The following is a 25,259-nucleotide window of genomic DNA, read 5'->3' as shown; positions in this document are numbered from 1 at the left end:
AACGTTGCCCAAACCACTTCTTGGAGTGAGCGTCCTCACTCCGACGGCCAGCAAATCTGCACTAGAGACCACTGTTCTGTCCGTAGGTCTCATGTGGAATGCGAAAGTGGCCCCCAACCCCCGACGCTCATACCTAATCCCCACCCCGAGTTAGTAGGTGGCCCTCCCATAGGGGTTAAAATACCTGTCTAGGGCATAGGCACTATAGCAAGTCTCTCTCTCTCTCTCTCTCTCTCTCTCTCTCTCTCTCTCTCTCTCTCTCTCTCTCTCTCTCTCTCCCCCCCCCCCCCCCCCCTCCGGAGCCTGAAACAGGCTGTCCGGGACTATCGTGGACCGTGATAACCCTTTAGTGGCCCCGTAACGCAAATCTCAGGGTTGTAGCTATTATCCGCGATAGCAGCCGTGCTAACACTGCGGCTGTTTCGCCGCACACGATAGCTTTGCATATACTCTGCCCCCTGACAAATTTGCATTCGCAAATCGCGATAACAGCCGTTATCGCGATTTGCGAATTTATCGCGCACGGTAAACTCCTTTGAAAATGAGACCCTTAGTAAGATAAACCCAATTATAATTGTCAGTTTATGCTCTGTATTTCATGCAACTATGTGCCTCACATGTTATATTATTATTCTTCAAATACAGATTAATGGGAAAACAGTCTTCTGTGGATATAAAGGTTGAATACAAAGTTAATAAACATAATATACAGAACATAGACAGACATTTCACAGAGGTTGTATGGGTGATAATTAGGTAAAGGATATATTCTCAATAGCTATGACTGAAAGATGAGATTTTCTCAAACCACAAAATTATATGTTAGTTATTGAAACTCTTGCCATCATTATTAACATACTGCTCATGAACTCTACAAATAGTCCAGGGCTGAAAGTTTTACAGGCACTTTGTCAATGCTGGTGCCCAGATCCTGAAATGGGGTAGTCAAGTACGCTACCTGAATTCCATGCACTGCAAGCTGGTAAGGAGGAGAAGTGTTTGCGGCTTGGTTGAGATCTCTTGCCTGCTACCAAAGAAAAGTCTTACTGCTTCCATGGGACCCTCTCCTCCTCCACTTTCTCACTTGCCAGGCTGCTGCTAGACTGAATTCTCCAGCATTGGAGGTCACAGCAAGAGTTACCATAACTGCATCTTTCTACCTTCCCTACATTCTTCATTTCTGAACAAGAAGCATGGGAGGTGACATAGGGGAGCTGCAGAGCTCTGGAACACTTGGTCCTGCACAGTCACCATGCTGCTGGCCTTCTGATTTATTTACCATGAGATCAGATGGAGGTAAGATGGGAGGGAAAAGGAGATGTAGGACAAATGAAAGGATGTACACATGAACAGAATAGTGAGAGAGGGGTTGAGGGGGACAAGTAAAAGGATATGGGGAGGGGAAGGGAAGAGGTGAGGAGAGGTGGGGGAGAGTTAAAGCAGCCCATGGGGAAGGGAGGGGAGAGAGAGCTAGAAGAAATATGGGAGAAAAGGAATGTCAGGGAAGGGGAGGAGGTGGGAGAGTGCCAGTTGTATCCATCTGTTTCAGAAAGGTGAATTCTGGTCCTCAAGTTCTGCATGCATGGTTGGTTTTCAGGATGTCCAAAATCAAAGCCTGCAAGGAAATCAGTAGGACCATTAGATGACCATTAGATAATTGAGGGGTAATAGGTGCACTAACGGAGGACAAGGCCATAGAAGAGAGACTGAATTATTCTTTGCTTTGGACTTTACTGAGGAAATTGTAAAGCAGATATCCATTTCACAAGTGATACTTAAAAGTGATGATTCAGAGAAATTGCCACAGGTAAGCCCTCTGGGAATAGGGAAATACTTACTGTATCTGAATGTAATCCATTTTGAAGTGTGGAATATAAATAAAATAAATGAAGCAAAACTCATTGAATCTAGAAGACGTACTAGGGCAAATTGACAAACTAAAGAGTAGCAAATGACTTGGACCAGATGGTATACATCCCTGAGTACTGAAAGAACTGAAAAATGAAACTGCAGACCTATTGTTGGTAATCTGTAATGAAAAATGACTACTTACAAGATAATTTCCTTTTCTTTAGGACAGTCAGATGAAATCAGAACAAGTAGGTTATGCACCTCTACCAGCAGATGGAGACAGAGCAAATTGATATCACAGTGCATATACCTCTGCAGTGTAACAGTGAAGACACTAGGAATCGGATGATGACAAACCCTTTATTAAAATGCCCGACTGTGGCCGAGTTTCGCTCTTTTTACACAGAGCTGCCTCAGGGGCAACTGGAAATAGACATATAAATAATTAAAAACAAAATAAATGACATATGTAAATATACATACTTAAAATGTACAGTACTTAAAATAAAACATATAGATATATATATATATGTCATAAAATAATCATGTCTTAAAACTAAATAATTCAAAATTAAAAACAATTATATATAAAAAAAATATATGTATAAACTTGTATAAACTTTTAAATACAATAAATAAAAAGACAACATATATATGTCAATAATATTTGAATATTTCTCAATCATTAATGACACAAAGTCAGCCTCTCCAATTCCTCTACATCACTTCGGTCCAGAACATCGTTTGCTCTGATTCCACTTTTGTACCATTTTGATGTCTGTTACACACATATATATGTTGTCTTTTTATTTATTGTATTTATTTATTGTATTTACTTATTTATTGTATTTAAAAGTTTATACATATATTTTTTATATATATAATTGTTTTTAATTTTGAATTATTTAGTTTTAAGACATGATTATTTTATGACATATATATATGTTTTATTTTAAGTACTGTACATTTTAAGTATGTATATTTACATATGTCATTTATTTTGTTTTTAATTATTTATATGTCTATTTCCAGTTGCCCCTGAGGCAGCTCTGTGTAAAAAGAGCAAAACTCGGCTAGAGTCGGGCATTTTAATAAAGGGCTTTTCATCATCCGATTCCTATGGTCTTCACTGTTAAACAGCCTACTGGATCGGCTACCGCTTTGTTTTTTGGGTCCGTCTATACCTCTGAACCAAATCACGGTGAACCTAGAAGATGTGGTAGGCCTGATTGACAAACTGAAGAGTAGTAAATCACCTGGACCGGATGGTATACACCCAGAGTTCTGAAGGAACTAAAAACTGACCTATTAGTAAAAATTTGTAACCTATCATTAAAATTATCCATTGTACCTGAAGACTGGAGGATAGCTAATGTAACCCCAATATTTAAAAAGGGCTCCAGGGGCGATCCGGGAAACTACAGACCAATTAGCCTGACTTCAGTGCCAGGAAAAATAGTGGAAAGTGTTCTAAATATCAAAATCACAGAACATATAGAAAGACATGGTTTAATAGAACAAAGTCAGCATGGCTTTACCCAAGGCAAGTCTTGCCTCACAAATCTGCTTCACTTTTTTGAAGGCGTTAATAAACATGTAGATAAAGGTGAACTGGTAGATGTAGAGTATTTGGATTTTCAGAAGGCTTCTAGGAAATATAAAAAGTCATGGGTTAGGTGGCGATGTCCTTTCGTGGATTACAAACTGGCTAAAAGACAGGAAACAGAGAATAGGATTAAATGGACAATTTTCTCAGTGGAAGGGAGTGGGCAGTGGCGTGCCTCATGGATCTGTATTGGGACCTGTATTTTTCATATATTTATAAATTATCTGGAGTATGACGAGTGAGGTAATCAAATTTGCAGATGATACAAAATTATTCAGAGTAGTTAAATGACAAGCGGATTGTGATAAATTACAGGAAGACCTTGTGAGACTGGAAAATTGGGCATCCAAATGGCAGATGAAATTTAATGTGGATAATTGCAAAGTGATGCATATAGGGAAAAATAACCCATGCTATAGTTACACAATGTTAGGTTCCATATTAGGAGCTACCACCCAGGAAAAGGTTTTAGGCATCATAGTGGATAATACTTTGAAATTGTCGGCTCAGTGTGCTGCAGCAGTCAAAAAAGCAAACAGAATGTTAGGAATTATTAGGAAGGGAACGGTTAATAAAACGTAAAATGTCATAATGCCTCTGTATCGCTCCATGGTGAGACCGCACCTTGAATACTGTGTATAATTCTGGTCGCCGCATCTCAAAAAAGATATAGTTGCGATGGAGAAAGTACAGAGAAGGGCGACCAAAATGATAAAGGGGATGGAACAGCTCCCCTATGAGATCAGACTAAAGAGGTTAAGACTGTTCAGCCTGGAGAAGAGACGGCTGAGGGGGGATATGATAGAGGTGTTTAAAATCATGAGAGGTCTAGAACGGGTAAATGTGAATTGGTTATTTACTCTTTCGGATAATAGAAGGACTAGGGGACACTCCATGAAGTTAGCAAGTGGCACATTTAAAACTAATCGGAGAAAGTTCTTTTTCACTCAACGCACAAATAAACTCTGGAATTTGTTGCCAGAGGATGTGGTTACTACAATTAGTGTAGCTGGGATTAAAAAAGGACTGGATAAATTCTTGGAGGAGAAGTCCATTACCTTCTATTAATTAAGATTACTTAGAAATAGCCACTGCTTTTACTAGCAACAGTAACATGGGATAGACTTAGTTTTGGGGTACTTGCCAGGTTCTTGTATCCTGATTTGGCCACTGTTGGAAACAGGATGCTGGGCTTGATGGACCTTTGGTCTGACCCAGTATGGCATGTTCTTATGTTCTTATTTGATGGCTGAGGAAGTCTTCCTGGATGTTGTCTGCTCCTGCTATGTGGACTGCCAAGATGTCTAGAAAATCCCTTTCAGCTATTGACATTATCAGGGCTGCTTCTCTAGTCAGTCCTACACTTTTCATTCCTATTTGCTTGTTTATATATGCTAACACTGTGGCATTGTCTGAGTGAACCCGTACTGCTTTGTTTTACAACTGCACTCTGTAGTTCCAGGGCTAATCTGATTGCTCTCAATTCCAGCAGGTCTATGAAGAATCTGTTTTCTGCTGAGACCATGTTCCCTGCATTATTTGTCCCTAGCATTGTGCTCCCCAACCTAACCGACTTGCGTATATTGCTACTGTTGTCCACTGTGGGGCTTAGAGGCTGGTCTTTCTAAACAAATTGCTCAAGGATAACCATCAGCCTAGGCTCTTTTTGATCTGGTATGTCAACTGGATCTTCTTTTATTCCTGACTTTGTAAAGACCATCTGTTGAACTAGGCCACATGCAGCAGATGCATGTGCGCTCTTGCCCATGGTACTATTCCTATCGCTGTTGCCATTGAGCCTAGAATCTGTAGGTACCTCCATGCATACGGGTAAACTAAATTTCAGCAAGGCTCTTATCTGTCCCTGGAGCTTCTGCATCCTCTTCTTGGTTAGATACACTCTCTCTGTATTTGTGTCAAAGTGGACTCCCAAATAGATCAACATTTGTGCTGGGTGGATCTGGCTTTTTCGCTCTGTTCACGACCCATTCTAGACTCTCTAGTGCCTGTACGACTCATTTGATCACTTAGAATGAGTTGGAGTGAATCGGCCCTTATCAACCAGTCATCCAAATATGGCTGTACCTTGATTCCCTCCTTTCATAGAAAGGCTGCCACTGCTACCATCACCTTTGTGAATGTCCTTGGGGCTGATCGCAGCCCAAACAGTAGTGCTCTGAACTGATAGTACTCCCCTGTAATCTTGAAGCGAAGGCAGCGCTGGAAGTCTTTCCTGATGGGTACATGCAGATATGCTTCCGAAAGGTCTCAGATGACAGAAGCGCTCCCTTCCTTACAGCTGCCTTTACTGTCACCAGGGACTTCATTTAGAAGTGAGAGGTAATCACTACTCTGTTTGCCCCTTTGAGATTCAGCACTGGCCGATAGTTTCCTTCCTTTTTTTGAAACTATAAAATAAATGGAATATGTTTGCGTACTATCTATCTGGCACCAGTGTGATCATTCGTAAATGAATTAACCTCTGCAGGGTTTGTATTACTGCCTATCTTTTGTTTTCTTTGAATGGTAAGGTGATAAAAGCCTCCTTTATGGGAAACTTCAACCCCAGGTAATAGCCTCTCTGAATAATATCTAAGACCCACTGGTCTTGTATAACGTTGGCCCACTGATGATAGAATTCCTGCAGCCTGCACCCTACCGGGGTTAGTGAGAATGGGCCTGCCCCATCATTGTGTGTTTTTCCCATTCAATGGGCTTTGGGCATTACTTTCCCTTGTGAACTGTTTCCCCGAAAGGGCTGCATTCTCCCAGGAGGTCTTATTGGGCAGTCGTCTGGTCTTTTACCAGCCTTGGGCTGTCTATAATCCCTTGGCCACTATTTCTAGGCTCCCACCCTGTGGTTTAGGCTGAATCTGCTGCCCAACTCTTCAGCCGTAGGAGGTGCCTTGCCATAACTTCCATTGGGTCTTGCTTGGCTGATAACCTTATCAGGTGATACACCATATCTGCCACAAAGACTGCCACCGACGAGCAGGCTGCAATCTGCAGCGCTCCTCCTGGAACCTGCTCCCTCCAGCTCAAGATTGTCTTTCTGGGCCCAGATCACCAATGCCCTTGCTAAGTAACCTCTGCAAATTGCTGCCTGCAGTGCCAGGAATAAAAACCCAAAGGCCTTTTTTAAAAGTGTCTCCACCTTTCTAACCTTGGATCCTTCAGAGCCGCTCCCCCTTCTATGGGAATCGTGTTCTTCTTGACCAGTGCCAAGATAGCCACAGCTTCCCTTGGGAGGTTCAGTAACCTGTCCTTGTTCTGTTACTCAACCAGGTACAGTCTTTGCATGGTCCTTTGGCTTCTCAGTTTAGATTCTAGGACCTCCCACACTGCTGTCAGCATATTTTGAATTATTGAGAGGATTGGGAAAGCCTTGGTGGGCTTCTTAATCCCTGTCAAAATAGGTATATCCTTCATCTTGGGTGCCCTGGCCTGCTCGTCTTTTAAGCTCAGCACCTGTGAGACATTTGCATTGAGTGTCCCAAGCTCTTCCGGCCTAAAAAGGCATACTGCCGAGTCTCTGATGTCCCTCCTCCCCCCCCCCCCATTGCTTCATCCTGAGAGGAGACTTCCTTATCCTCTTCCTGCCCTGCAGGTCTCCATTCCTCCCATAAAGGCTTCCCTTTTCCTTCTCCTTCCTGATGTTCCCTGGTGCCTGTTTTCCTCCTGTTCATCTGGCAGTAGTCCTGACATAATGTCATGATGAAGTCTGTGGAGAATTCCATGTCTTCCTCCTCCTGTGGTGCACCCGACTTTGGACACTGCTTTGCTGGGCCTGCCCTTCCATCCGATGCCGTGGAGGAGTGATGTGTGCATCTCGACGCCAGCTCTAGCAGTGCCGGGAAGGATGCACTTGTCGTAGCACGCTGCCCACAAAGGCTGGCCCCACCTCCCACCCTCCACCGGCGGCTGCTTTTCCCCATCAAAGTTGCGGCTCAAGGAGCCTGTTACCCTCAGTGGGAATCGGGCCCCACACCTTGACACTTCCTGCCTTTACTGTCCATACCTGCGGGAGCTCTCAAGGTGCTACAGACCAGGTTTCTTTTCTTTTCTACTTACAATTTGCAGGTTTCAATGGAAGGACCAGGAGATCAGAACATCTGGTTGTTCTGGGGCGGGTAGAGCAAACCTATGGAAGCTGTAGTACCACTGAACTTCTCCACTCCAGCCCTGGCATACAGGGAAAGTGACCTTAGGGAAGGCTGTTGCCCTGCTGGACCAGTTGCCTTCTGGCTGCCCTTCACTATCTGCTGAAGGCAGAGACTACTGACATGCTCCCTGCTGGGCCAGCTTATATACAGGTGATGTCACAGGAAGAAGTCTCACACTCTGCTCCCCTCTGCTGGTAGGAGGGAAAATCCACAGGGACTCTGGTCTGGCAGGACAAAGAAGAATGCCATTTTTAGTGTTCTAAATTATGCATGCAGAATCCATCATACATAGAAACAAAGAAACATAGAAATGACAGCAGAAAAGGACCAAATGGTCCATCCAATTTGCCCAGCAAGCTCATGGTAGCATCAGCTGCGCCATTCAGTTCTCCCCTATAATGGTAGCATCAGGGGGTGGCATCTGCCTTGGCATACAAGTTACCCCCATACTTAGTTTCCCAAACCTTTAAAGTCAGGGCCCTTGTTGGTTGTTGTCAGAGTCCAATTCCCCGTTATCTCTTGTCGTTGAAGCAGCAGGGCCGGTGCAAGGGTAGTAGGTGCCCTAAGCGACTTCTGCCTTGTGCCACACCACACCCCACCTTGTTCATGCCGCCCCCACTGGTCTCGAGCCCGACTCCTCCTACCTCATTTGCGCCGCCCACTATTTGCTTCACAGGGCTGCGAGCAGCGTGCATCTCTCGTGGCCCGACGAATCTCTACTCCTCTCTCGGCACCACCTGGCTGCTCTTCGGCACCCCCCAAGGGTCAGCACCATAGGCAACCGCCTACGTTTGCTACCCTGTGAAGCAGAGAGAAATGTTGGAGTTACATCACAAGAATAAGGCTTTTTGGTTAAGAGTAGTAACTGTCACATCAGCAAGTTACCCTATGCTTATTTGTTTTCCTAGAACGTAAAATTCAATGTCCTTGTTGGTTGCTGCTCTTTGGCGCCCCCTAAAGGTTAGCGCCCTAGGCGACCACCTAGTTCACCTAATGGACGCGCCAGCCCTGCTGTTAAGCAGAAAGTACAAAGAATATAAAAACATAATCATCATAGTCTCTCTGCAATATATGAGTTTAAAAAGTTCTCTAGTGAACTTTGACAGTCACTATTTAAATACAGAAAATCATCATTTCTATACCTACTTCTGGGGAATTCTGCGCAAAAAAATTTAAAATTCTGTGCACAAAAACTTAAAATCCTGCAAAATTCTGCATACTTTATATTGGTCAAAATAACACAATATACATGAGTCTTTAAGTACTTAATTTAAGATGTAATACAGAAAAACGTATTATTTTTATTTATTTATTTATTTATTTATTATTTTTATATACCGACATTCGATCTTAATCGGGATATCACCTCGGTTTACATTCAGGTACTTAAAAGATGCAGAGTTTTAAATATTTTGTGCAGAATTTCCCTTGAAGTTCACTGTAAGAGTCTCCCTTCCACTCACTCTCCCTACTCCCTCAGCCACTTTGCCCTCTCAGACCCCAACTCCTCCACTTGTCAGTATCTCTCCCCTCCCCCTCTAGGCTCAATCCTAGGGATTTTCGGCCCGCCGCTGGAAATTTTGTATTTCCCACAGTTTGGGCCTATAAAATTCGGGGAGATCTGAATTTCGTTTTAGTGCGCACTAACTCCCCGTTAGTGTGTGATAACATTTTTTTGTTAGTGCGCACTAAACCCGAAAATGAATTTTTCCCGAAAATCAGGAAAAATTCCTTCGGGTTTCGGGCTCCCCGAACCAGGACGAATGCACATCCCTACTCAATCCCTTATACTCTATCTCCACCTCGAGTTTGACCCCTCTCTCAGTACTGCCCCTCACACAGGCTCACTCTGTCCGTCTCTCTTTCTCATACATATATACCCAGCTCCCTCCCTCTAGTGCATATACACACCCCCTCATACAGGTTCCCTCTCTCTCTCATGCATACACACACCCTCATAGACTCCCCCTCTCTCTCTCGCACATACACTTCCCCTTATACAGGCTCCCTGTGTCTCTCGTACACACACATCCCCTCATACAGACTCCCTCTCTCTCTCGCGCACACATATCCCCCTCATACAGGCTCCCTGTCTCTCTCTCGCACACGCACATCCCCTCACACAGGCTCACTCTGTCCCTCTCTCTTTCTCACACATATATACACAGGCTCCCTGTCTCTCATGCACACACACCCCCCTCATAGACTCCCCCTCTCTCTCCTGCACACACAAATCCCCTCATACAGGCTCCCTCTCTCTCTCTCTCGCACACACATATCTCCTTAAACAAGCTCCCTGTTTCTCTTGCGCACACACACACACATACAGGCTCCCTCTCTCTCTCGCACACACATACAACATCATACAGGCTCCCTCTCTCTCTTACACATACATAGACAGCCTCATACAGGCTCTCTCTCGCCCTCAACACACACATACAACCTCATACAGGTTCCCCCTCACACATACACATTTCCTCATACAGGCTTCCCTGTCTCTCTCTCTCTCTCACACACACACACAAACACTCTCATACAGGCTCCCTCTCTCTCCCATACACACAAAGCCTCATACAGGCTCCCTCTCTCTCTCTCTCGCACATACACAGACAGCTTCATACAGGATCCCTCTCTCTCTCTCTCGCATACAAAGATAGCTTCATACAGGATCCCTTTCTCTCTCTCTCGCACACACACACATGCAGCGCGTACAGGCTCCCTCTCTCTCTCTCTTGCACACACATCCCCTCATACAGGCTCCCTGTCTCTCTCGCGCACACACACATCCCCTCATACAGGCTCCCTCTCTCTCTCTCGCACACACATCCACATAGGCTCCCTTTCTCTCTCATGCATACAGCCTCACACAGGCTACCTATGTGTCTCTCTCACAAACCCCTGCACATTGGCACCCTCTCTAGCTCACCCCCCCCCACTACACATAGGCTCCCTCTCTCTCACACACACACACATCCCTTCACACAGGCTATCCTTCTTGTACAGACCCAAGAAACAGCAAGGTAGGCGATCCAGTAGAACCGAAGGAAGACAACAAAAGGGATGCCAAAAAGAAGCCTTTTTCAATTCTTTATTGGAGGAGACGTAAAAAACTGCCCGACTCTGGCCGAGTTTCGCCACATATAGTGGCTGCTTCAGGGGCTATAGAAAATACATATATAAAAACATTAAATCATAAATACATAAAAAATCATAAAATTATTCAAAACAAACAAATGATCTGGAATAAATAATAAAATTATAAATACGAAAACATGAACTCAATCACATAAATATGACACTTATGAAAACATAAAAACAGAATAAAAGTGACAAAACAATTAAAATAAGCATGTAAACAACATCAATCTGAAAATTGGAAGATATCTGAAAAGTGAGGGCAGTAAAGTTGTATAATATATAAAAAATAAATAAAAAGCTAATAAATAATTCAACATGTTTTAAAAAATCCGCAACACATGTCTATCTGTAGATAATCTAAAGCTCAAGTCTAAAAAATTTTTTGAAACAATAAAATTATAAAACGGCTCTTATTTATTAGAAGTACTTTTGAAACAATAAGATTTATAAGTATGAATATAACACACCTCAATAAGCGTCAGATGTGCTTAAATTGCTATCGATTCCGTTCATCAACGGTACAATGTAATGTAAAAAATGTTTTTTTAAAAAATCGTAAATATGAATATAAGTACATTAAGGGGCGGATTTTAAAAGCCCTGCGCGCGTAAATCCTTCCGGATTTACACGCGTAGGGCACTCGCGCCCTGGGACACGCGTAAGTCCCAAGGCTTTCTAAAAGGGGCGTGCCGGGGGCGTGGCCAGCGTGACGCGGCGTTTCGGGGGCGGTGACGTGGGCGTGGTTTCGGCCCGGGGGTGTTCCAGGGACGTGGCCGCGGTCTCTGGACCAGCCCCCGGGACCGGAACACGAAGCGGGGCTGCCGGCCGGCGCACGCAAAGTTAGGGGGGGGGGGTTTAGATAGGGCCAGGGGGGTGGGTTAGGTAGGGGAAGGGAGGGGAAGGTGGAGGGAGGGCAAAGGAAAGTTCCCTCCGAGGCCGCTCCGAAATCGGAGCGGCCTCGGAGGGAACAGCCAGCGCGCGCTGTGCTCGGCGCGCGCAGGTTGCACAAATGTGCACCCCGTTGCGCGCGCCGACCCCAGATTTTATAACATATGCGACAAACAAACAAACAAAGGAGAGCATTTAAAGGTGAGCATTTAAATAAAGAATCAATAATTCTGAATCAATAAAAGAAATTACTGAAAAAATATTTAAAACAAACGTCAAAGCATAATACCATTCAGTGCCTATATCGATTGGCACGATCGGCGCCGATTCTCCTTTAAAAGCTCACTGCTTCACTAGCATAACCTTCTTAATCGATGAGAGAGGAGATGATCCGTGCTGTGCGCTGCCAAATGGTAAATAGTGTTCATATTACTTAGTGGTTGGATTGTTAAATATAACATGGTTTCACTTTCTTTGCACATTCTTTCCGACCTTGCATTTCTTGGCACTTTAATCTAAACAAAATGGCTGAATTGTTTGTTTTAGGTCTTCTCACACGATTTTAAACCAATCGATATAGGCACTGTATGGTATTATGCTTTGACATTTGTTTTAAATATTTTTTCAGTAATTTCTTTTATTGATTCAGAATTATTGACTCTTTATTTAAATGCACAGCAAGTGTCCTCGATATGCAGTATTTTTGAATAGATATTAGGCATAGTTTTTGATCTATACCTATTTAAGTATCGCACATACATTATTCACATCCTATATGCAAGTAGATACACTTTCATCTGAACTTAATTATTCTTCCGTGTTTTATGCCATATTACTCTATTTATTTTAGACACTACATTCACTAATTTTTCACACATTAGTTGTATTCGAGATTTCTCACTTTTTAGTTGGGTCTTTTTATTAAAACGCTTAAGCCTCCTCGTTACATATCCTCTCATATAAATTTGTTTTTTGTTAGCAAAAAAATGTTTTGTTTAAATATTTGTATAAAGAAAATATTTTTAGAGTAGTAGTGAAGTCATTTGTACTCTCAATATGGGATTGAAACCTTGGTTATGAATTAAATAAATCCATCATGTTCTGACAGAGACATGAGGCTTTCAATGCTTATGTTCTAATGATTATTTTACAATCATATTGTACTTATATTCATATTTATGATTTTTTTTAAATTTTTTACAGTACATTGTACCGTTGATGAATGGAATCGATAGTAATTTAAGCACGTCTGACGCTAATTGAGATGTGTTATATTCATACTTATAAATCTTATTGTTTCAAAAGTACTTCTAATAAATAAGAGCCATTTTATAATTTTATTTTTTTTTATTTTCTATTTTCAGATTTTCTACAATTAAATCATGAAATACAGCTTTATGAGAATTTCGGTACATATTCCGGAATCATATTATTCTTTATCTTAAACAGAAACAATAAATAAAAAGGGGGAAAAAAATTTCTTTCCGAATATATTCCTAAATATAAGAATTACGGAGGCAAGTACACATAGAACGAGTTTAAACAGGAATTTCAAAATATATTTACTTAAGGAAAAGGATAGGTGAGCAACCTAAACATAATCGGTCACACAACAGGATTCTCTGGGGGATGGCCCAATAGGAAAACCCTCAGCTGTACAGGGTCAAAAAATACATAATTGTTCCCTTGGAATCTTATACAGCACTTACATGGAAACTTTAGGACATATCGGGCACCCATATCCAGTACCCTTTGTTTCATGGTAAGGAACTCTTTCCTACGTTGCTGAGTTATTTTAATAACATCTGGATAAATCCACAACCTTGCTCCATAAAATAGAGCTAATCTATTCCTAAGGAACTTTTTTAATACATAATTACGGTCTGACAAGAACGCAAAAGATATCAATAATACTTTCCTATTTTTAACCTCAGTCTCAATGGACAATTCCAATAGATCAGAAATGTCCATTGATGGTATATTATCTTGAGCTGCCTCGGAACCCCCCTGGGGCAAGTAGTAAGCTCTTGTACATACTGGAGTCGCAGTCTCAGGTATCTTTAAGACTTCCTTCATATAAGTTTTAAATAGCTCCACAGGAGAGATTAATCTTAATACTGGAAAATTGATCACTCTCAAATTCAACATTCTTATTCTCCACCTTTTCCAGTCGTCTTCCTGTTATTATTTCTGATTTTACAAAGTTCTGTTGAATACACTCCATTTTCCTTATCCTGCCTTCATGGTCTTGTAATTTCAATTCAATAGTCTCAGTCTTTTTATAATTCTCGTGTTTGCTGCTTTATTTCAGTGATCGATTGTGCAATTGATTTTAAAGCTGAGTCTATTGCCTTAAGTGCGTACCAAACTTTTCCGAGGGTAATGTCCTCCGGTTGCCCAATATTCACTTTAACAGCTGTGGGTTCTGTATGGGACTCACCCCTCTCCTGGTGTGTTGCCTCTCGGTTGTTATTCCTTGCTGATTCATCAGCCAAACGGGTCACTTGTTCTCCTCCATGACCCGTCTCCAGAAACAGTGAGGACTCCTCTCCTTGGGAAGTAGGGAGCGATGGCAAAAATTGCAAATCACACCGAACCTCCTCGGGTGTGGAATCCGCCATGTGCACCGGGTGTGTAGGTTTGACCGACTCTCGCGGGCTTAGAGTAACATCTGGGGTCAGGGGGGAGCCTGCTCGTTCACCCAGCTCCCCTCCAGCGACCAGCCCGATTGGCGTCGCAGTTGCTCCGGCCAGAAAGCCTTCGATCCGCAGCTGGTAAGGGTCCACTACCGGGGAGCTTGTTAATGCTCCCTGGACTTTCCCCTTACGTTTTGTGTGAGGCATTTTCTAATTGAATTAGAAAAAAGAAGAAACGATGCGGAGCTTGTTCTCTAGATGTCCTATCCGGCGGCCATCTTGCCTCCCCGTTTTATAATTTTGTTTCAAAAATTTTTTTAGACTTGAGCTTTAGATTATCTACAGATAGACATGTGTTGCGGATTTTTTAAAACATATGTTGAATTATTTATTAGCTTTTTTTAATTTTTTTATATATATAGAACTTTCCTGCCCTCACTTTTCAGATATCTTCCAATTTTCAGATTGATGTTGTTTACATGCTTATTTTAATTGTTTTGTCACTTTTATTCTGTTTTTATGTTTTCATAAGTGTCATATTTATGTGATTGATTTCATGTTTTCGTATTTATAATTTTATTATTTATTCCAGATCATTTGTTTGTTTTGAATAATTTTATGATTTTTTATGTATTTATGATTTAATGTTTTTATATATGTATTTTCTATAGCCCTTGAGGCAGCCACTTTATGTGGCGAAACTCAGCCAGAGTCGGGCAGTTTTTTACGTCTCCTCCAATAAAGAATTGAAAAAGGCTTCTTTGTGGCATCCCTTTTGTTGTCTATCTTTCTTGTACAGACACACACCCTCACATAGGCTCCCTCTCTCTGGCACCCACACCCATGCACCCTCACCCATGCTCTCTCTCACACCCCAGGCTCGCAGTCTTACACACACACAGGCAGAATCTGTTCCATCTTTGCCGTGAGTGGAAGCCGTCCCACCCAGGGCAAAGATGAAGCAGGCCCCAGCATGCTGCAAGCGGGACGGCCTTCACTCGCAGCATGCCATGACCTGCTGAATTCAGCGCAGAATCTGCGCAACTGCGCATGAGGGGAATTCTGCGGGAATTCTGTGCTCCCCAGTAGTGCAGAATTCCCCCAGGACTATATACTAACACAAGCTAAACAAGCAATCCTTTAATCGTGACTTAATTTGTAGATAAAAGGAAGTGGAACTATGGAGTTGAGGCGGAAGGGGTCAGGACCATGAGCAACATGTGCAACCTTCTTCCTCCTTACTCTATTGAACCTCCATCCCCAGCGTCCACCACTGCTCAACCCGCCTGTTCTTTATCCATAGGACTGATTTACACCATCAGCTCTGTACCACTTCCTCAGGTCAGAGATGAAAGCAGATTATTATTCTACATTGTACTGTCAGAAATTAATCCCTGGGTATGAGACACAAAATGGCATTGAATTAACACAAGTTTCAAACTTGTATTAATTCAACTCCTCTTTGTGCAATATCTGCTGCAGGATCATACCCTCCTCTCCTATTCTCTGCACAATAGGAGAGGGAGGACTGAATTAAGGAGCAGAGTGGCTCTTCTTTGCTCTCTCTGCTCCAAGTTCACATCCCTCTTCCCTGGGATTGCCTGGAGGGAAAGGGCTGGAACCTCTGCTGTTCCGCCTCTTAAAACTGAAAAGAAGTGGTAGACCTCATTCCAGGTAGTTCTCCCACAAATTAAGTGCTGCCTTTAATCAAAATATGGACAACCCTTACTAAAAAAAAAAGAAAGAAAGACTGCTGGCAATCCCAGCACAGAGTCCTAGGATTGTTTCTGGATAAAAATGGAATCTCAGTAAGCTGCGATACCTTTTAAAGAATCAACAAAAAAGATACTACAGGATGTACCCCATAGCAGTGGCATAAGAACATAAGAAAATGCCATACTGGGTCAGACCAAGGGTCCATGAAGCCCAGCATCCTGTTTCCAACAGTGGCCAATCCAGGCCATAAGAACCTGGCAAGTACCCAAAACCTAAGTCTATTCCATGTAACCATTGCTAATGGCAGTGGCTATTCTCTAAGTGAACTTAATAGCAGGTAATGGACTTCTCCTCCAAGAACTTATCCAATCCTTTTTTGAACCCAGCTATACTAACTGCACGAACCACATTCTCTGGCAACAAATTCCAGAGTTTAATTGTGCGTTGAGTAAAAAAGAACTTTCTCCGATTAGTTTTAAATGTGCCCCATGCTAACTTCATGGAGTGCGCCCTAGTCTTTCTACTAGGCCACAAAATAAGAAGTGCAACAGGCTGGGGGTCTCTCTTCCATTGCTCCCCATCTTAACCCACTTCCTCCTCCTATCGTTTTCAGAAGCAGCTCTCAGCTAATTCTCTCTCTTTGGCTCAACTGAGGAGATGCTCAATCCTGCCTTCTCTTTTTCTGGGCCCCAGGCCAGCAAAGGAAACATGGGGTCCAACTTCTCTCACGGGCCGATACAGTAAGGAGCAGGTAGGAAGCGCTGCGTTAGTGCCGGGCGCACCTGCGTTTGCCGCACGCACAGTCCGGCTCACCTACCGCTCGATACTGTATTTAAATAGCTTGCAAATGCAAGCCGCGTCCAAGAAGCGTCCGAGAAGGGTTAGGCCCGCGCAATCCATTTTACTGTATAGAGCGCTATACAGCGCCTATACAGTAACCTGGGTGCGCTGGTACCTGTCATTTCAAATGACATTTGAAATGACAGGTACCAGGAAGTGGATGGTTCTCCTACGCTCGGGATTGCCAGTCCTCTCTACCCTCCTCCCGAAGCAACGAAAGCGAAAAAGGAGAAAAGCGACATGTGAAGTGTAACTTACTTTTCTTGCAGCCCTCCTCCGGAAACGCACCGCGGCTCTCCTGCCTCCCGGGGGCAGCCGGCGGCGAAAGCGGCCCCGCCGGCGAAGATGGATGCCTGCACGGGCCCTCTGACACGATCGCTCCAGCTGCGGCCACTTCTCCTGCGTGCATTCAGCCTGTGCGTGCAATTTGACCGCTCAAGGCGTGACGTCACTACGTTTGGCGTCACGGCGTGTGATGTCGGCGTTCGCTGATGCATTGCCTTGAGCGCCGGCGAAGGTGAATGAATGCAATTTGGGCGCTCAAGGCAGTGCATCAGCGAATGCCAAACGTAGTGACGTCACGCCTTGAGCGGCCAAATTGCATGCACAGGCTGAATGCACGCAGAAGTGGCCACAGCTGGAGCGATCGTGTCAGAGGACCCGTGCTGTCTTTCGCCGCCGGCTGTCTTATCGCCGCTGGCTGTCCCCGGGAGGCAGGGGGCAGCCCCCGGGAGGCAGGGGACCGCGGTGTGTCTCCGGAGGAGGGCTGCAAGAAAAGTAAGTTACACTTCACATGTCGCTTTTCTCCTTTTTCGCTTTCGTTGCTTCGGGAGGAGGGTAGAGAGGACTGGGCTCCCCCTTTTTCGCTCACCGGCCAGGCAGGTGAGCGAGGGCTGGGGGAAAGTTTGCCGCCTACCCTTACCCCTGCCTCTAACGCAGGGGTAAGGGTAGGCGGTAAGTTAGCAGGTTAAACACACGGCAAAACTTCAGGTTTAAAAAGTGATAATCGGGGCGCGCGTTACTGTATGGGAGGGAATAGCTAATCCGATCGTTTACATCTCATATACATGCCGCGGGCGGAAGGGGTTTCCCGTTGATTTAAAGAGGCGGTAAGGATGGGTTAAAAGAGTTAGTGAATCGCGGGTTGGGCTAACGCGGCCAAATTGTGAGTAGAAAGCGGGTTAGAAGCAGGGTAACCGCGGCCACACTTTACTATATTGACCTGTCAGTTAGGAAATGCCACCCTCTGGTCTCCTGTTCTACTAGTTTTCTTCCCTTCTGCATTGCAACTTGCTCTACCTTCATAGCAAACATTTTGAGCATAGAACAGCTAAGCAAGTCACACCTGAGAGTCTGGTTACAGCAAGGCTGTTAATGTACAATGGACCTCAGCCCTTCATAGAATCCTCCTTTTCCCTTTGTCACCTGTACATAGAGCAACTGGGGAAGTATTGATCCAATAAGGAATAGATAGGGAGACCTTGAATTGCTCTGCAAAGAAAACTCAATCATAGAGGAGCTCCTACAGCAAAGTGGGTTTTCAGGATATCCACAATGAATACGCATGAAATTTGCCTAGACGATGCCTCCAATGTATTTCAAACTCACATTCAAAGTGTCCTATATTTAATGTTCCAAAGGTATATTTCAAATTGTTTGAGGGGAAAAAACCTCCTCTATCAAAAGAACTGTGTTCATAACAATGATTTTTTTAAAAGAAAAAAATTTTAAGGGAGAAAGTGGAATAGGACACTTTGAATGTGAGTTTGAATTATCATCGATACTTAAGTGTCTTTTACAAAGTATTTAGCTGGGTGCATAGTTCGTTTTGGTTTGTCCAATGTATTTCATGCATATTTATTGCTGAAATCCTGAAAACTAGACAGGCTGTGGAGTCACTGAGATAAGTTTGGAAAACTCTGCTTTAAACGATACCATAACCTATCAAGGAACTCGCTTTAGCATACACAAATCCTCCACACCTTTCCCCAAACTCAAGGACGGATATATAGCAGCCTGGTCTTCAGTCAGACGCCTGAGCATCTCCTGAGCATAATGGGACGTGTAATTTAGAGAAGCACATTGCCCTTGGTGGAATAACTCCTTGAACTACATTCACCTTCAGGCTTCGCGAACATCTCGCCTTGAAGACGTGAGAGTGTCCGTCGGAAAGCTGCGCATCTAGCCTGCTGTCAATCAGCGGCACAGACCTGGCCACGCTACGTTGCACCGCCTATCTTCTTCCGCCTCGCGCTGCCGGAGGAAACAGGAAGTGGATGCGCTACCCTGCAAAGCCAGCTGGGTTCGCGGCGCTAATTATTAGCGGCCCCGGAGCCTGGCTCCCCAGCTGCCATGGTCAGCTGCGGAAACGGTGCTTTTCCTTCTTGGTTTTTTTTTAATGTTTTAAGTAGCAGGACTGGGCTTTAATATATATATATACAGGAAGCAGCTGAAAGAAGAAAGGGAGTGAAAAGGTAATTATTGTCGCACAAACATAAGATGCTGTTTTAAATCAGACAAAGGAGGATGACTCCTCTAAGACCAGTGGGCTGAGAGGTTTCTGGGATAAACTTCCCAGTGCAGTCTGTAGAATTACTGTCGGCGAAAGATGGGGCTGTGTTGTAGCAGGTTGGCATTGTAATGACTGATTGATTTTGCTTACTGGCAGAGTGACTTGGGATGTCTAGTGTACTGTAGTCACACCACATCAATATTCCAACATTGCCCTCTCAATTACAAAGAATAAATCAATTTTAAAAGATGCATAGTCTCTCTGCTCCCATTTTTCTGTAGAATTTACTATATGAACCAGAAAATCAGGATTGTGCAAACACTTTGAAGACGAGTTCTTTATAAATAATCTTTAGTGTGGAAGAGGAGCGTGGGAGCATTGCAAACTATAGTAGAGATGTTTTTGGAAAACTCTGTACCTCATATTATTGGAGTGGATTCTGCTATTGCTGTCAACACTTCTCTGTGCAGCTGCTGTTGGAATGGTCACTTGGCTCTTCTCCCTCCCCCTCCCCCAGAAATTGTAAAGCAACTTGCTCATAAGGCTTTGAGTATGTTTAAAGCTTTTAGGGAAGAGATGAATTTTCTCAACAATAATATTTAATACAAGTGTGATGTAAATAATGTTATGAGACAGAGTGTATATTATTTTGAAGTGTTCTTTATGTGTTAATTTATTCAGTTATCTAAATATAATCTGTGGTTTAGGTGAGGATGCACTTTCATACAAGCTCTCATTTTTTAAACACTACTTTGCTGTTTATGTCAGGATTCTTCCCCCCCCCCCCCCCCCATTATAGATGTCTTCCATATCATGTTTACAGTATTAATGTTGTACGTTTCTATAGTCTTAATTTATTATAATTTAAATATATTTAATGTGATGTCAGTCTCTGTTTTTTATAGGCTGTATATGAACTGAATGGAAAGTTAATCTGTAATCCTGTCCCCAGCATAATAGAAAAAAATAAAAGCAGGTAGCAGGATAGAAAACAAAACCGTGAATTAATGGTTCTGTATGCAAGAGAAACATCCAAAGGCATCACTCCTGTGGATATGCATTTCAAAGGCATAATGATGGAAAAGCTGGTAAATTCCCCACAGAGCTGGAATAGTGAAAGGGATATGTAATTAAAGATTTAAGAAGCATTACATCCAAGAGATTGTTTTTTTAATCCTGATTAAGTTAAGCCTTGGGCCCTGTCTGTTTTCTGAGGTTTTGCTTGGATTAAAAATTGCTGTTATGCTAAAATCTAGGATATGCTAATTTTATTCCTGGATCCATGTGTTTGTATTTGGATTTTCAGAAGGCATTTGACAAAGTCATTCATGAGAGGCTTCTAAGAAAACTAAAAAGTCATTGTATAGGATGAGATGTTTTTGTGGATTGCAAACTGTTTAAAAGACAGGAAACAGAGTAGGATTAAATAGTCTTTTTTTCACAGTGGGAAAAAGGTAAACAATGGAGTGCCTCAGGAATCTGTACTTGGACCTGTGCTTTTTAATATATATTTATAAATGATCTGGAAAGATGTACGAAACATGATCATATTTGCAGATGCAACACAATTATTCAGAGTAGTTAAATCACAACGAAATTGTGATAAATTGCAGGAGGACCTTGTGAGACTGGAAGATTGGGCATCCAAATGGCAGATGAAATATAATGTGGACAAGTGCAAGGCGATGCATATAAGGAAAAATAACCCATGCTGTATCTACACGATGTTAGGTTCCATTTTAGGAGTTACCACCCAGGAAAAAGATCTGGGCCTCATGGAATATATTACATTGAAATTGTTGGCTTAGTGTGCTGTGGTTGTCAAAAAAGCAAACAGAATGTTAGGAATTAGGAATGGAATGGTAAATAAAATGAAGGATGTCATAATCTATTTGTATCGCTCTATGGTTAGACCACTCCTTGAATACTGTGTGCAGTTCTGGTCGCCACATCTTAAAAAAAGATATAGTTGCACTGGAGAAAGTACAGAGAAGGGTGACCAATATGATAAAGGGCATGGAATGGCTCCCCTATAAGGAAAGGTTAAAGAGGTTAGGGCTATTCAGCTTTGAGAAGAGACGGCTGAGGTGGGATATGATAGAGGTCTACAAAATCATGAAAGAACTTGAATGGGTAAATGTATTATCCAAAAGAGTAAATAACTGTTTCACAAGGACTAGTGGGTACTCCATGAAATTTAGTAAGTAGCACATTTAAAACTAAAGGAAAATCTTTTTAATTCAGTGCACAATTAAGCTCTGGAATTCATTACCAGAGAATGTAGTTAAGGCTGTTAGTGTAGCTGGGTTTAAAAAAAATAGGTTTGGTTAAGTTTCTGGAGGAGAAGTCTGTAAACTGGTGTTAATCAGTAGGGAATAGCCACTGCTTGTTTCCAGCATTAGTATGGGGATTTTAATGTTTGAGTACTTGCCAGGTATTTGTGACTTGGATTGGCCACTGTTGGAGACCGGATACTGGGCTTGATGGATCCTTGGTTTGACCCAGTATGGCATATCTTATGGTCTTACTATGTTTATGTCACAAAAGCATAGTGAAATGGTGAGGAAGTGAAGGTCAGCTGGATTTTTCAAAAGATATCTTATAGTGAAAGGAATAATATTGCTTATGGTTGAAAATGGATTGTCCTTTAAATCCAGATAGGTGACTATTTATTAGGTTGTATTGAGGTTTGCTTCTGTAAGATTTTTTTCATCCTCTGGTTAATGATTTCAGTGAGATCTTTTGTTGTGAAGCAATGCATTAGGGTCTTCATCTAGGGTTGTAAATGTTTCTGCCACCAATATGCCTAAAACTTTGCACCTGCCACTGGACTAGGAAGAGTCAGTGCTGCCAGTGAGGTCTAGGCAGAGAGACTTTTTTGCCGGGTGTGTGCATACCTGAGGGGGAGATGTGGCTGTTGCTGCTGGGTCTTGGGCTGCCCCTTGCTTTTAGGCTACCTAGAAAGAGAGAGACTGGTGGTAGGGCAATGGGTTAAGTGGGAGAATGCTTGGAGAGAGGGGAAAGGATGAAAAGTGTCTGGAAGCTGGAATAGAAAGAAGGTGGAAGAGGTGGGAATAGTGCCTGGAGGGAGGAGAAAAGGGAAAGAGCAGAAAAAATAAGCAAAAATAGCCAAAACGTGAGCAAGCATAAAATAAGGAAAACACATTTTTGGATAGCATCTGTATTCTAAATATTTTTCCACACTCTGATTGATAACATGATTTCAAAATATTTTGTAAATTTCACTCTGTATGTTGACTTATTGCCCACTGGCAGTTTGTTCTAGTTCCTGACTGACTGTTGACATAGTCATACCTTAGTTTCTTTCTTTCTTTTTTTTTTTTTTTAATTTATACATTATTCAAATATACATCAAGAATAATAACTTGACGCAGAATGTTGAAGTCATTGAAACAGTACAAACTAAACAGTTTTTCAACTTAGCTTATAGGTAACAAATTATTATAACTTCAAACATAAGTCCTGAATATTGGGATCCAATTCTTAGAATTTATGCAATGTACAATCACAAAAATTAAGGAAAAACCGTATGCAATTGCTAGCAGTTTGGCATAAACTTCTAGTAAGGGATACACACAATCTGAGTCTAGAGAATTTTATGTTCCGGACACTATCTCCCCTTTCTCTTTTTCCTGCTCCTCTCTTTTACTAGAAAGAAATTGTGTCAATTGATATGGTATAAAAAGCAGATACTTATTACCCCTATAACTAAGTTGACAGCGACAAGGGAATTTTAACAAAAAGGATGCTCCTAATTGTAAGGCCAATGGCCTAAGTAACAAAAATTGCCTTCTCTTCTTCTGCATAGCCTTCGCAATGTCAGGAAAAATTCTAATTTGCATTTTTAGAAATTTCAGCATTCTGTTTTTAAAATACAACTTAAGCACCCAATCCCTATCTGGTTCCAGTGCAAAGCTTACTATCATCGTAGCCGGTTTAGCCTGTTCAGAATCTGAAATTTCCAATAATGCAGAAACATCAAGGACAGGTTCCATTTTTTTCCTTCTTCCTCTCCCTTTCTTATTTCCTCCCTAGGGCTACTACTCAAAGCTTCTTTCGTTTTATATATGGTATATAAAATAGCTGTGTAACAGGCGGTATATTTTCATCTGCAATTTTTAACACTTCTTTCATGTAACGCTTATACATTTCTTTGGGAGAAACGAGAGGTAGTTGGGGGAAATTAACAAATCTCAAGTTTCTCCCCTTCAAAACATTCTCTAAATTTTCCAACTTCACATTCAAATTCATATTATCCTTTACAATAGCTTCTTGCAGGTTTTTATTCACTTCTAAAGCATTCTTTATTTCTACAGTTTGACTTGACAAACTAACCATCAAATTCTCTAGTGTTGATATGTGAGTATCTTGTTCCTGTGATTTTTGCGCGAATATACTTTTGTCCAGATAAATGTTTACCCAATCCCTCTATAGCCTCCCACAAAGAGTCCATGGTTATCTGAGCAAGTTTAGTCATATGGAAAATTGGCATAGTCTTACTCAAAGCAGGTTCTCCTTGTCTAGTCATCTCATATTCTCTTCGGATTGTGTTGCTGACGTCTTCACTGCCCGTTTCCTTGGCGGCATCATCTCATTTCTCTCCCGGAGGCAGGTTCCTTGGAAGGCTGTTCCGTCTGCTTGCAACTCCGGCAAGCCCATTGACCTCTTCCACATCCGGGTCTCTGTGCGTTGCTAGATTCACAGGCGGCTTTCTTACAGTCGGTGACAACGAGATGTCTGAGCCCGGGTAGAAACTCAACTCCATCGCTAGAGTTCCTCCCCACAGTGGCTCATCTGCCAATTTTTGCCCTCCTCAAATGACATGTAGGTCCATCGGTCCGGTCCAGTCTGTACGGGATCCAGAGTTGCTCCAGGGTCAGCTCTCTCCTTAGCCTGTCTTTTCCTAGCAGTGTGTGGCATAATCCATGAAAGGAAGGAAATTTTCTCGCAGGTATTCAGAATCCTCCACTTCTAGTGTTTGCACTACGTGGCCATCTTGGATCCATACCTTAGTTTCTTATATGTCATAATAAAAAGACTGGAAAGGTGTATCCATGCGATACAAACAATTTCTGAAGATGTTCTTTACCCACTGTAATATTCCCCCCCCCCCCCGATCCTACTTGAAAGTGCTCCCACCTACAATCACTCGCATGCACATGCACCGCCAACTCATACAGCGTACTACCGCTGATTTGGGTTGGCAGAAAGAGTTAAGTGGTGTTTCCTTGGGCTGGATCCTCCTCCTCTGCTTCCTGGGCCTGATTAGCACTTTGAACTGTCATGCAGTTCAAACCATCAGTTAGTAAGAGGTTAAGGAGGGCATGGCTGAAGTCACTGCCGCTCTTTTACTCCTCCTGGCAGTTGAGATCAGCAGTACGCAGGAAGGTGAGGGGAAGAGTTTACTGGTGGTGAGGGATCAGTCTTCAGCCCAGTGGAATCTACTCTGCCTGGCTGTCTCATTCTGCCACCTCTTCCCAGGGTCTGATTCGGGCGAATACTCCACTTCCTCATGCTGGGTCCCAGGTTATGTATACCATGGAACCTTATGTGCCGCCTGCATGCAGAGATGAAAAAGGACACAGAAGAACACATCACATCATCAAACATATAAGATGTTCCCCAGTATAATACATACAAGGTTACAAACTCAAGGGGTATATTAAAAGATAAGGTGCAAGTCAGTTGTATTGGCTCTCAGAAACTCTTCTGCTGAGTGTGTTTCCACAGTATGGGAATAATCTCCACATGCAAGTAAGCTGTCATGTCACGGGGGTGCCTTAAATGTAAAATTATCAGTTGTGTAGACATTTAGTTTTAGTTTAGTTTATTTGCTTAATTAATCTGTTTCTTACACTTGTAAATCAAAAGGAAGGGCATATATCTGA

General features: G+C 42.6%; 1 protein-coding gene and 1 long non-coding RNA gene across 5 annotated transcripts in view; one reads left to right on the top strand and one right to left on the bottom strand.

Moving 5' to 3' along the window:
- Positions 1-314: 314 nt before the first annotated feature.
- LOC115095640 lies at positions 315-19,047 on the bottom strand. Its single transcript, XR_003857834.1, has 3 exons — positions 18,958-19,047; positions 8,265-8,419; positions 315-1,615 (listed from the first exon to the last, which is right to left on the bottom strand). It is a non-coding gene; the product is annotated as an uncharacterized LOC115095640 (long non-coding RNA).
- A 28-nt stretch (positions 19,048-19,075) lies between these two features.
- MAPK8 (mitogen-activated protein kinase 8) overlaps positions 19,076-25,259 on the top strand; it is a 153,526-nt gene continuing 147,342 nt past the window's right edge. Inside the window, exon 1 of one of the 4 annotated variants that reach the window (XM_029609636.1) lies at positions 19,076-19,312. The gene's annotated coding sequence lies outside the window, so the exon portion shown is untranslated. Of the gene's footprint in view, positions 19,313-19,443; positions 19,467-25,259 lie in introns of those variants that run through there. The other 3 variants (XM_029609632.1, XM_029609637.1, XM_029609633.1) reach the window with 3 other exon arrangements.

The sequence above is a fragment of the Rhinatrema bivittatum genome, chromosome 7 (genome assembly GCF_901001135.1).
Source record: "Rhinatrema bivittatum chromosome 7, aRhiBiv1.1, whole genome shotgun sequence".
Taxonomy (NCBI): domain Eukaryota; kingdom Metazoa; phylum Chordata; class Amphibia; order Gymnophiona; family Rhinatrematidae; genus Rhinatrema; species Rhinatrema bivittatum.
Note: the sequence above shows the minus strand (reverse complement) of the source record. Positions and strands in the feature narration are given on the sequence as shown.